A 13,576-nucleotide genomic window follows, 5' to 3' on the forward strand; every position below is an offset into this window, starting at 1 on the left:
CGTACAGTGGCAACGTAAGTTATCCAATCAGGGGAAGCCATGTGAGGGGCATATGGGTGCTCTCTCTATTATTTTTTATAACTTTTCTGTAAATCTAAAATTATTCTAAAATTTTAAAAAATTAAACCAAAATAAAGGTTTGTTTTCAGACATACAAAGGCTGAAAGGATGCATTGCCAGCAGATCTGCACTTCAAGAAGTATTCAAAGCAATCCTTCAGGCAGAAGGAAAATGCCGCCCGATGGAAATCTGGATCTGCATCAAAAACCCAAGAGCCAGAAACGGCGACTACATGGTAAATATAAAGACTCTTTTTCCTATTATTTATATCTCTTTAAAAGGTAATTAACAATAAACGTGTATTGTGGCATTTATAACATACACAGACGTGAAAGATGTGACCGTAGCACAAAAGTCAAAGGGGGAAAACACATGGAAGTGTGCAGTGTCAGGTTCTGACGCTGTATGTGAGGTGCTGCAATGTCAGGTGAAGATACACTGTGATAAAAGTTCGAGATGCACACTGTCAACCCTAAAGCAACCACTGAGACAACAAAAGCTTACAGCTAGTAATAGCTCATAAGCCAACGAACGGGATAATATATAATAAAAAATGAGATAAAATAAAGTCAATCTTTTCTGCCGAAAAAAACAAAAGAGAGGAACAAACAAAAAACAGATGGAAAAAATAGGAAACAAACGGCAAGATGGTGGATTTGCACCCAACCATATCAATAATCACATTAACTGTATGTGGTCTAACACCCCAATTAAAAGGCAGAGATTGTTGTACTGAATTAAAAGATAAAAACTGCTCAACTACACACTGCCTTCAAGAAACTCACTGTAAGTAAAGAGACATAAGTAAGTTAAAAGTAAAAGGGTGGATAAAGATATATCATGCTCACTGTAACCAAAAGAAAGCCGACGCGCCTATGTTAACATCAGACAAAGCAGGTTTCAGAGCAACAAACATTATCAGAGATAAAAAGGATTATTTTATAATGACACAGGTGTCGAGGTAATGATTGAGAGAATATAACAATCCTAAATGTTTACACATGTAATAAGGAAGCTTTAAAATATAGAAGAAAAGGCTGATAGAACTACAAAGGTTAACAGAAGAAGTCACAGTAATAGTGAGAGACTTCAGTAGCCCTCTGCCAACAAGCGGTAGAAAAAATAAACAGAAAACCAACAGGCTATAAAAGACCTGAACAACACCATCAGCCAAATCAACCGAATTGAATTCGTTTATGGAATACTGTACGCAGCAATCGTAAAATACACGTTTTTAAGGGCACACATAACATTTACCAGACGGACCATATTCTGGGCCGTAAAACAAGCCGCAACATATTTTAAAGGATGCAAGTCATACAAAGTACATTCTCTGACCACAGTTAATAATCAACAGTAGAAAGAGCTCTGAAAAAAAAATCCTCAAATATTTGGAAACTAAATAGTATACTTCTAAATAATCCATGGGTCAAAAACAAATCAAAAGGTGCAAACTATTACATATAGGATGGTTGGACAACAAGGTCCTACTGTACAGCACAGGGAACTATATTCAATGTCCTGGGATATATCATAACGGAAAAGAATATTAAAAAGAATGCATATATATATATATATGTATAACTGAGTCACTTTGCTGTCCAGCAGAAATACAAAACTGTAAATCAACTATACTTCAATTAAAAAATAATAAAAAATAAATCAGAAGGAAAGTTAGAAAGTATTTTTAACACAATGGAAATGAAAATACAACATATCAAAATCTGTAGGATGCAGATGCAGCAGTGGAGATCCTAATAGGACCTCCCCATCCCCCTGGGCCCTGCTCAGACCTCACCTCAAGGCTCTGAGCTCACTGGAAACCTTAAAACCAGAGACACTGCTGAGATGCAGATAAGATCCGAGGCAGCCTGGCGAGGCCAGTGTGAGTGACTCTGCTGCAGCCCAGCCGTGTGGCTCAGCCTGAGGCCAGCCAGCCATCTTCCCAGCCGCCCTCAGGAGGTGCATACCTCTCCGGCACATTTCTACAGGCCACGGGGCTCTCAGGGCTGCTTCTAGCAGTTAAAATTCCTCCAAGTTAAAGTCTCCTGTTAACTTACCTAGTCATCTGAATCCCACAGTACACGGAAAGCTGCTAGGGCAGAGATGCTGTCTGCTTCACTTTGGTCCCTCTCAGTGTCAAGCACGAGAACTGTGGCTGAACTTAAGCATCTTAACTGCAACTTAACGCCTCCACTTCGAAGTCAAAAGTGCATTTTTTATAACAGCTGCATCATATTCTATTCTAATTATTCCCTAACATTGCTCTGGTATGCATCTTATGGTAACACGTCAAGATGAATCCTTCACTCCCACTTCATTCCACTGTCCTTCTCCTAGTCTTCAATTTTGTCTAAATAGCACCACCATATACCTTCAAGCCAACGCCTAGAAGTTATCCTTAACTCATATCCTTCTTTCATACCCCACAGCCATCCATTCGTCCTAAGGTCCTGAAGGCTCTCTGTCCAAAACACATGCCAAGTCGACTTCCTTCTCTCCATCTTCACTGCTCCACCTTGGTTCAAATTCATCTCTTATCTGAATTAAACTGACCCCTGACTGCTGTTTCGCTCCTCCATCCATTTCCAACTCTGCCTCCAGACTGGCCTTTTCAAGACATCTTCCTACTTAAACTTTTCCAATAATTTCTCTTTAATCTCAGGATAAAATCCAAACTCTGAACATAACCTACAAGGTCCTAAATGATATGGTCATTTCCTACTCTTCCTCCTTGGCTTTGTCCTTCCTCCCCATCTCTTGCTAGATTAAAGCCTCAGCAGTCTCTCCTCCGTTCCTTGAACTCCCAAGCTTCTTCCTGGTGCAGGGCTTTGGCACTGGTTCCCTCTGCTGGGCACCTTCTCCCCTCAGACATTCGTATGTGTAGCTTCTTGCCATCATCTGGCTTTCAACTCAAACCCGACCTCCTCTGAGAAGTCTTTCTTGACAAAGCCCCAGCCAGCACCTTTTAAAATCAGGACCCTGGTGTATTTTCCACACAATATTTAATATTGAAATTATTTTATTTGTCTATTATTTTTCACCTCCTTGCAGCAGAATGTGAGCTCCCTGGAAGCAAGGCTCTGGTTCACCACCATCTTCCTGGTGTTTAGGACACACCTGGCTCACGGCAACCACTCATAAGCACCTCCCGAAGACGCTGAGGAATGAACCGCAATTTTCAATATCTGTAATTTATCAGAAAAAGTAAACATTTTCCTGTGGAAAATTTCAATAGAAAGGAATATAGTTATCCAGATTCAATGTAATCATTTCTTGATGGGCTTGAGATCTGCAATTAGTACTCAATATGAATTCAAAAAGGTAGAGCAGCGACAGAGTTGATCCTAGCTTCTGAAAATCAGTTGAGTACAAAGTTTTAAGAAATCGTTGCTTAGGAATATACAATTAAGCAAATTAACCCCAGCTCCATTAAAAAGATTTATGGCCTTTGGTGTATCTGCCATTACTTTATTTGAGTTAGGAAGGAATTTATTGCCTTTAAATACCCAGCATTAGTGACAGAAAAGGTGAAACAGCCCATGGGTCATCTCAAGTTTTATCTACTATTTCTCTTTGAAAATATACACTTCCACTGAGTCCTTATTCCCTTGAATATATTAAAGAGTAGAATCCTCTGAAAGACACATAATTTTAGAGCTCTCTACCTTCTATGGCATTCCCAAAGAAGATCAAAAGAGCATACTATAGTGTCTACCCTACAACAGTGCCTACTGCTGATCTAAAGGCCTGCTCTGTACTGGGTAGTGTGGGCTTTGGCTCACAACAGGAATCGGATAAAATATCTTCTGAAGATAGAGCATCTTTCCCCACTTGCCACATACGCACATCTCTCCACAGCCCCAAGGCCTCCCCTGCCCACCCCGGACCACAGTGGCAGCTCCCATCTCCAGCTCTCCCGAGTCTGCCTGTCGGAAGAGTTCCGTACTCTTCACTGGGCCAAACAACCAGGCACTCTGCATAATGAACAAAACATTTACTGTCTCATAACGTACCTGACATCAGGGCCACCAGAGGGCCGTGAAACAAGCACAGGTGTGCACGGGTGCGTGTTATCTCAGGGCACCTGGACGAAGGGACAAAGGGCAGGGCCGACGTCAAGCCGGCTGAGCTCGCCAAGCCAGGTTCTCATGGGGCTGCATATGCCCGGCTGAGGCACCCTTTCTCATCCAAATACACATGTGCCACGTGGATTAAGGCTGGGAAAAAAAAAAGATTCCTCAACTCTCCTAAGACCTGCGAAACAAGAAGGTGGTCTCTCCTCTCAGACCAATCTGATTGTTTTCGCTGGAGAGGAGTGGAGACTGCAGGATATCGGAGGCCAGAGACTGGCCCAAAGGGTTTTCATGGTCCCTTCATTCCCACGCCAAGGCAGCTAGTGCCCGCACTGCTTCCAGCCCTCTGCCTGAAGGGGGTCTGGACGGCGCTCTGTGTTTAGTGGACAGGTGACGACCAAGGCAGCAGTCTTCTCCATCTGAATGTCTTCACTCTGGTGGGACATCCTCCAAAGCGAGGAGGTTCTCAGAGCCTTTCAACTTGCTCTGGGGCAGAAATTATGGGCCCGAGTTAATAGTTAATCACAACTCTCTTAACTCAATTGGTTCAATGAAGGACAATTATTTTCTAGTCTTACTTTTCTAGTAAGAAAACAGAAAGCTCATATCGTATACCAACTATACTTCAAAACGAAAAAAAGTGAAAAAATAAAAGAAAATGGAAAGCTAAGTCATACAGTTTGTAAACCAAGAGAGGATCCCCCCCCAGAAAATTTGCAGAAATTACCTATTCTCCCTACTTATCATAACAGATAGCTTATCTGCTGGGAAAGAGACTCAGAACTATTTGGAGAACCTTGGTTAAAAATAATCAACAACTGGGCATATATCCAGAAGAACTAAAAGTAGTGTACACCTAAGTTCACACAACATTATTCACAATAGCCAAAAGGTGGAAGCAGTGTCCATCAACAGATGGACGGATAAACAAAATGTCATCTACAGATACAGTGGAATATTGTTCAGCCTTTAAAAGGAAGGAAATTCTGACACCTCAGGCTACAATGTGGATGAACCTTGAAGACATCATGGTAAGTGAAATATTCCCATTGCAAAAGACAAATATTGTATGATTTTACTCATATGAGGTCCCTAGAGGAGTCAAATTCGCAGACAGAAAGTAGAGAAGCGATTGGGAGAGGAAAGAATAGGGAGTTGTTGTTTAATGGGTACGGAGTTTCATTTTGGCTACATGGAAACTTCTGGCAACTGGATGCCCAGTGTTGTCACTGTACTTGAAGCAGCTGGATTGTATCCTTAAAAGGCTCTAAGAAGGTAAATTTGATGTTATGTGTATTTTGGCACAATTTAAAAAAACAATCAGCAATAATTACAATTCATTAATTCCATCCTTTTCCTTTAATAAAAATCTCCACATATTAATGTCAGATGGTCTTAAACCCATAAACATATTTTCCTGGGAGTTTTCCATCAAACCTCTCTAATCTGTAATCCTTTTCCATTTATATCAGATTCATTTATCTGAATTCAATTTAACACAGAGGAGACTCACTTGGATTAAAATAATAAGGCGTTTGATTTTTTTTGACACAATATTTGTATTTTCTGACTTTAAAAAAAGTATTGCTTACCAGAAACTCTGTATGTATGTTTTCACCATAATCCATGTCCTTGGTTCTCTGATCACACAGAGAAAACACTGTGGTTGAGCGTCTGAGCTTCCAGAGCAGGTCATCCACTTAGTAACTGGGAGACGCTGGGCAAGCTACTTAGGCTCTCTGTGCTTCAATTTCTTGATCTGTAAAATAACAAACATAGTTGCACCGACCTCTGTGGTAATGTTGGATGATACGTGTGGCACATTGCGGCTTTCCCATATTGCTCAACTTAAGTTATTGAACTTAAGAGTTACTGAACTCCTACTGATGTTGTTATAGCAAATATGGGTCCTAAGACCCTCCCTCCCCTGCGGCTTCCTGGACCGGTTCTACTGGAGCCTCACTCTCCCTTCTCTGCCTCAGCAGAAAGAGTGGAGACCTGCTGTTCCACAGCTTCTCCTCAACAAACTCATCACTCCGTGGGCACCCAGGGCTCAGCTGCACTCCAGCAGAATCCTCTGCTGCTGCCGCCTGACACATAATGAACGATCAAAAGGTGTCTGCTGGGACTTCCCCAGCAGTCTAGTGGTTAAGACTATGCGCTTCCACTTCAGGGGGTGCAGGTTCCATCCCTGGTCAGGGAACTAAGACCCTGCATGCTGCACAGCATGGCAAAAAGAAAAAAAACAAAAATGTCTGCTGAAGGAGGGAATGAATGAATGAATCAACCAGTCAATTTTCCAGCCTTGCTAAATGCTGCCAATAAGTTAATGAAGCAGGTGACCATGGCAGATGAACGGCAGATCCTTCCTTTTAGGTCAATAATGTTAATAAACACTTTGTCTCAACTTCCTGTGATTGACAGCAACACTAACGGGTTAATTCCATCTGGGCTGGGTACCTGTGGAGTCTCTGTAAAGTACACGATGATATTCATGAAGGCTGCCTGCAACTTTAATTGGGCCGAAGATGCTGGGTGGTAGGGAATGTGCACCATATTTCTTTCCCATGAAATCCCACAGATGCTTAGAACGAAAAGAGTTATTCAAGATAATAATCATATTGTAATAAACAAAGTATTACAGTGGCTGGGTTGGCCTTGTGAATTTTCTACAATGAATCCGCTTACTTCAATTTACTTCAAATTGTTCAGCAGGATCAAAGACACTGTTGAAGAAGGAGAATCAATGGTCCCACTCTAATCAGCAGAGATCTAATAGCCTAGCTGAGAACCCAAGATACGGCATCATCAAGTGCAGCACTGCCCAATGCAGTACTGGGCAGTGAGGGATGGGCAGCCCACAGCAGGCGCATCAGAAACAGAAAATGCAAGGGGCCAAATGCAAGAGACCAAACAGAATGATGCAACGTAAAATGAAACCAACAGGAAGCAGCCATTATAACCTTCCTCCACGAGGTAAGTGCGAGCACTTCTAAAACGAAAGTAAAGATAAACTGTCAGCAGAAAAAGAGAAACTATAGGAGAGGGCCAAATGGAAATTTTAGAACTGAAAAATAGAATGTCTGAAAGAAACAAGGCACTTGGGAGGCGCAAGAGCAGAATGGAGATGACAGAAGAAGTTCCCTGAACTTGAAGATGGAGCCATAGGAATGATCCAACCTGAAGAACAGACAGAAAAAGGGCAGAAACATAAACAGTCACAGGGACCTGTGGGACAACCCCCGTATCACTGGAGTCCCTAAGAAGAGGAGAAAGATGTGTGACAGTCAAAATATTTGAAGAAATAATGACTAAAAACTCCTCAAATTTAGTGAAAGACATAAATTTAGAGATTCGAGAAGTTCAGGGAGCCCCAAACAAGGTAAACTCAAAAAAATAAATAAACCCATGCATATACACATCAAAATTAAACTGCTGCAAACCAAAGATAAAGTCTTGAAAGCAGCCATAGCAAAATGATACATTATGTGTAGGGGGATAATAATCAAATACCACAGATGCTAGAGAATACAAAGGATTCCTTGTCAGAATTCATAAAAGCGGTGGAGTGAAATCTTTAAAGGGCTGAAAGAAATACCAACGCAGAATTCTATATGCAGTGAAAACATCCTTCAGGGGTGAAGGTAAAATAAGGGTATTCTCAGGCGAAGGAAAACAAAAGAATTCGCTGCGGGTATGTTTGCTCTAAGAGAAATTGCTAAAGGAAGTTTCCGCTGGAGGAAGATGTTCCCAGAGGGAAACTTGGAACTTCAGGAATGAAGGAAGCACAATAAAAATGATAAGTGTCTGGTTAAGTGATATTTTTCTCTTTTTAAGTTCTCTAAAATATGTATGAAGGCTGAAAGCAACAATTTAACATTGTCTGGGAAGCTGTCAGTGTATGTACATACGATACACGTGACACCGTAAGGTAAAGGGGGGGGTAAAGAGACCTGTGTGGGTGCAAGCCTTCTAGGTTTTTCCTGAAGCTGTAAAAAAAAAAATTAACTAGACTGTAAAAACTTAGACCTGTGTATTATAATCCCTAGAGCAACAGCTAAAAAAAACACAAAGGGATATAGCCAAAAAACTAACTGATATATTAAAATAGAATACTAAAAAAATACTCAGAGGAAGGCAGAAAGGGGGAACAGAAGAAGGAAAAGCGGAGGAAACAAACAGAAAATCACAAAATGGTGGGACTAATTCAACTATATGGATAAACACATTACATCACACCATTTCAAAAACAAAGATGGTGAGATTGGATTTGAACCAAAGAAACCTATATACTGTCTACAAGCAACCGACTTTAAATATGATGATATATTGGGTTGACCAAAAAGTTCGTTCGGGTTTTCCCATAAGCTGTTACAGAAAAACCCGAACGAACTTTTTGGCCAATCCAATACATACATTAAAAGTTTGGAAATAGATAAATCCCAAAGAAAAGAAAGCTGTATTGTCTATATTAATATCAAATAAATTATGCTTCATATCAAGGAAAATTATTTATCAGAGATTAAAAGGGACAATACATAATGATAGAACAGTCAATTCATCAAGAAGACATACAATCATCAATTTGTATGCACCTAACAACAGATCATGAAGCCGAAACTGATAGAACTGAATGGAGACATAGGTAAATTCACAATTGTACTTGGAAACATCAACATCCCTCTCTCAGAAATCTACAAAACAAGCGGACAGAAAATCAGTAGGTGACATTTAGAGAATACCCAACGGACCGTGATAGAATACCCATTCTTTTCTAAGGTACGTGGAAACGTCACCAAGATAGACCATATGCTCTCAACGTATGGTTTGCTAAACAAATCTGAGCAAATCTAAAGGAACTGAATTCATACAAACTCTGTTCTTGGACCATAAGGGAATTAAACTCCAAGGCACATGTTCTTCACTGGCTCCCAGAGCTGCCTGTGTTGACCATCAGTTGCCTATGGAAGTAATTTGCTTGATAATTCACCCTTCATTGGCTGCCTCTGCTCTCCTGTCTTACTTTCCTACCTCACACCAATGTTTCCTGGGATCATTTCCCAAACAAACTCCTTTCTTGGGGTCTGCTTCTAGGAGAACCCAAGCTCTGACTACTGCATAGACAGTTAATTCTTGTTATTCATGGAAGTTAGATTCTCCAAAGTCAATGTAGTTAGTGAATACTGAATTAGCGGATACCGACCCATGGCTCCTAGGAAAAACAAAGGGCCAGGTTCCTGTGAGCCTCTGGTCAAAACATTTTCATCAACTGGTCAACACAGAACCTTGTTTGATATGTATTTTTGTTTAAAGACATCTTATTTAGTATATATTGTTGATTCATTAAGATCAAACTCACGCCAGCAGCACTGTAGCTCATGCCTGAATGATGTATTTTCCCCGTAAGCCATGTCACAGCCTTCTTGCTCTTAGGGACACTGGACAGCACTTCGCACTAGACTTGGGGACCATTTAAACAGCAGAATCACCCCCAGCACCACCACTACCAACAACAAAAAACAAAAATGTGGAAATTATACTAAATAGACCGCAAAAAGGACATGTATTTACAGTGTGGGATAGAACAAGAAGGCAGAGGTCTCCTTGATCAGTCTCAGCTGGGAACACGCGTGCAGGGAGACTCAAGTCTGTACGTGCCTGCAAATAACAGAGGAAGCCCCGGGGGTACTGATTTTGAGGTTACGAATAAATTTTCACAAGTTAGGTGAATTCTCAAATACAGAATCTGAGAATAGTGAGGATGGACTGTGTCTTTTCAATCTTTTTTTAAAGTCTTAAAGTGGTGATTTATGAATAGAACTTTAAACTTTCTTATACAGAAAGGAGAGTCCGGGTCACCTTTGCTGGTCAGCAAGGATGCCCTCTGTTCCACCAAACAGGGATGCTCTCTTTCAAAACCCTGGAACCAACGTATACTATATAACACTGTGCTGAATACAGAGCTTATGGGTTTTTTGTGGCTCTTTTCAGCTGACCTTTTATTGTGGCCATTGTTCTTGTTCTTTTCTATGCATTTGGACAGGTTATAAGTTAAGCTTTGGTGTAAACATGAAGAACTGGGAGGACCCTGGAAAAAAACCTGCCATTTCTTACACAATAATATCTATCGGTTCCAATCATTCTCAGACGGGGATGCCTGAGGGAGATTTCTTTGCCAGTTGAAAAGTAATCCTAGAGCCCAAGGCTGGTTTAATGTTTGCACAAACACCCCCCAAAAAGTGGATAAAACCAGCCTTGGGTGAATGAACACATCCCACAGGTGATGAGAACTACAGCAGGGGTAGAACAGTGGGTCAAATGTTTACTTATGAAATGTCTTTCTTCTCTAAATCACAACTATTGGGACTAGGAAAGAACACTCAAATGCATATAAGATTCCAGAAGACTACCATTAATATCTCTGACATGAACATACAAGGCTGTGTAGGAAGATGATACAAAGCCTAACTAGGAAAAAAAAAGAGCATTAATTTGGAAAAGAAAGCATCATAGCAGCATAGGTTTAACTGATCTCAAGCAACGTCATTGCAGGAAACAGTTGCGATACAGAACACAGAACGTGACTAACGATCTTTAATGACTAATGGAAGACATAACATATTTTCCCCCCAGAAATTTATAGAGTTAATAATACCATAGTTTCCTTGGTACCACTTTTTCTAGTTTGTTTTACTGCAGGAACCTAGCAATAGTCAAATTCTTTCTCCATGAGCTACCACTCACTGAAAAAGAAATATTTCAAAGCACAAAAACACTGATGTTAATTCCTTCTGACAACTTAATAAAAAGGTAGCAATTTACTCACAACATATTATCAAACATGGAAAAATATGGCGGAGATAAGAACTTTTAACACACATTCACAGGGTATTTTGTGTCACGGATTGTGTCAGGAGAAGGGCAGTGGGGTTTACCGTAAGGGTAGGAGACTTCCCCGGGTGTCCCTTGGGTGAGTAATAAGACAAATGACTCACCACACACATAACATAGTGACAGCTACTTGGAGAAAGAGAAGCCTGAGAAGATCACCAGAGATCTCCTGTGAAATCACAGAAGGAGGGGACACACCCAGTGGAGGGTCAGAGGAGACTTCCCAGATAAGATAGTGCCTGGAATGAGAGAACATGCAAATACAGAGAGAGAAACTGAGCATCCCAAGTTCACCGGAAACGAAAAGGTTCAAGTGTGGGGCTGGTGAGAGATAAACTGGGCCATAGGCTAGGGCCAAGTCTTGAGGACCGTATACGTCAGGCTAAGAAGTTTGGATTTGTTTGGAGGCGAAGGGGTCCCACTGTGAGATTTTCAGCCAAGCGGGGGATGATTAGGGGAGAATTATGAGTATCGTGTCAGGTTTACAAGGTAGGGAGATCAGTCAGGAAGCAGGAAGAGAGTGGATTGCAGATGCAGGGCTGAGATCAGCAAAACCGGTCAGTGGCTGTTATAGGAACCCAGTAATCTAAGCGACAGTAACCCAAACATGATAAGTGCCTGAGGTAAGACAGTGGTAGGGGAAAAGGGGGGGAAATGAAAAAATACTTAGGAGGCAGGATCACCAGGACACAGCAACCAACAGAAGTGATGTGTCAGTGAGACAGAGGGAGCCCGGGTGCTTCCGGCTCCCGGTCTGCATGGTTAACTAAATAACGGTGTCAGAATGTCCCTCGTGACTGAGCACGACAGGCTTTTCACACATCATTATAACAGCACCTGATGGTTTAAAGATCGGAAATTAAAATAATACTACGACTGCAGGAGTGTCAAACATGGTAGATTCTACTCTGTAATGTTAAAAAGGAAACATTTAGCTCCAACACTGAGCACAACACTGTGCCCCTAAGACTCATTACAGCAGCGGACAGCTCCTCCCGGGCACCTGCGGCCACGAGGGGGTATCAGGGATTCTCTGCACGCAGAACAGGATCGACTCCCCTCCTAGGCAGACCCCTCCCCTGCAGTCAATACTCAAAGATCTAACCAGATGGGACGTCCCCCTCCCAAAGCCTTCATAAGCACTGGGGGAACCTGCTCATATCACAGGATGATTACAGCTTTAGGTGAGGTCTCGGCTGGGCTTCCGCGTTTCTTTTTTTTTGTTTTTATCTTTTTTTTGCGGTACGCGGGCCTCTCACTGTTGTGGCCTCTCCCGTTGCAGAGCACAGGCTCCGGACGCACAGGCTCTGCGGCCATGGCTCACGTTTTTACACTGACTCTATAAACCAGTTTTTCAAATTATTTTTTATCATCCTGCTGGTTCCCTAATTAATGGGTTAGGTAAATCTTTGACACGTGCTCCTGTATTTTTTAAATGATACTTTGACAAAAACGGCAAATTTCCCATACCCCACTTTTCTGTGTAAAATATAGTAGGCATAAGCCTGAGAAGTCTTCACTTGTCTTACAAAAAGTGTCACCATCCAAATATGCTTACCAGTAAGGAATTTTTTTTAAATTAATATTTCTGTGAGCGGTGTTTCCCCTTCCGGAGCCCAGTGAGTCTTCCAGCATCTCAATCTCTTCTCAGGCATTTCCATTCCCTCCGAGGGTTACTTACGTCAGCCTGAGAGAGGGTCTCAGGCCTTTGAGAGGCTCAGCTCAGCCTACCAACCATCACCTTGTAACATCTGGAGAAAGGGTTCAGAATAAGTCCAAACTGTTCTACACGGCCTTCAGTCTTGCCCCCCACCTATGATGAAGCACAAATAATAAAATTACTTGGGACTTCAACCACTTGCAAGTCTCAGGTCCTCGGGGAAGTCATCTAATTAATCTTCACGGCCCTCACGTTACACATCAGCAAAACAGGGCGACAGCATTTTCCCTTCAGGGCTGCTCAGAGGACAAGAACGAGCCTGGCTCACTCTAGCTGGTCCGCAGGTGTCAACTCCCTTCATCTAAAAATCGTAATTTTTTCCTCCGGGACCTGGACGAGGCGACAAAGGCCCTTCCAACTCTCAGGGTTTCTTCCCCATAAAAACAGTTTGTTAAATGCTTTGGCAGAACTCCAAAACACCCTGAGACGGTGACTGACCTGAAAAGCTGGATTTAAACTGTTCGACAGACAATGTCTGACGCCCCCACTCTACCGGGTCTTCGAGCCGCTCACTTTGCGGAGCGAACACGTGCCTTTCACGCGCCCTCGGCTGCCTCCCCGCCTCCGGCCTCAAACGCCGGGTCAGCCGGTGCTCCCGCCAACCCCGCAGGGCCCTAGGGCAGAGCCACACTCCTCCCGCCCCCGGCCCCGCCCCGGCCCCGCCCCGGCCGCTGATCTGACCCAACCTATCACTCCCGGCCCCTCCCCCCGCTCGGGCCCCGCCCCCGGCCCCGCCGCCACCTGTCGCCTTCAGGCCCGCCCCAGCCCGCCCTCCCCGGGCTCCGGCCCCGCCCCTGGCCCCTATCCAACCTATCGCGTTCAGGCCCCG

At 42.7% G+C, this 13,576-nt stretch overlaps 1 long non-coding RNA gene across 6 annotated transcripts in view; it reads right to left on the reverse strand.

The window, feature by feature from the left end:
- The window catches only part of LOC115866200 (uncharacterized), a 34,101-nt gene extending 20,730 nt beyond the window's left edge, over positions 1 to 13,371 (reverse strand). For 2 of the 6 annotated variants that reach the window (XR_009565907.1, XR_009565904.1), the window contains exons 1-4: positions 11,132 to 13,371; positions 5,729 to 5,895; positions 4,077 to 4,622; positions 3,105 to 3,248 (exon numbers count right to left, since the gene is read on the reverse strand). This is a non-coding gene — a long non-coding RNA (uncharacterized lncRNA). The remainder of the gene's footprint in view (positions 1 to 3,104; positions 3,249 to 4,076; positions 4,623 to 5,728; positions 5,896 to 11,131) is intronic. The other 4 variants (XR_009565905.1, XR_009565908.1, XR_009565909.1 and 1 more) reach the window with 4 other exon arrangements.
- Positions 13,372 to 13,576: the final 205 nt, after the last annotated feature.

This window comes from Globicephala melas, chromosome 11, assembly GCF_963455315.2.
Source record: "Globicephala melas chromosome 11, mGloMel1.2, whole genome shotgun sequence".
Lineage (NCBI taxonomy): Eukaryota > Metazoa > Chordata > Mammalia > Artiodactyla > Delphinidae > Globicephala > Globicephala melas.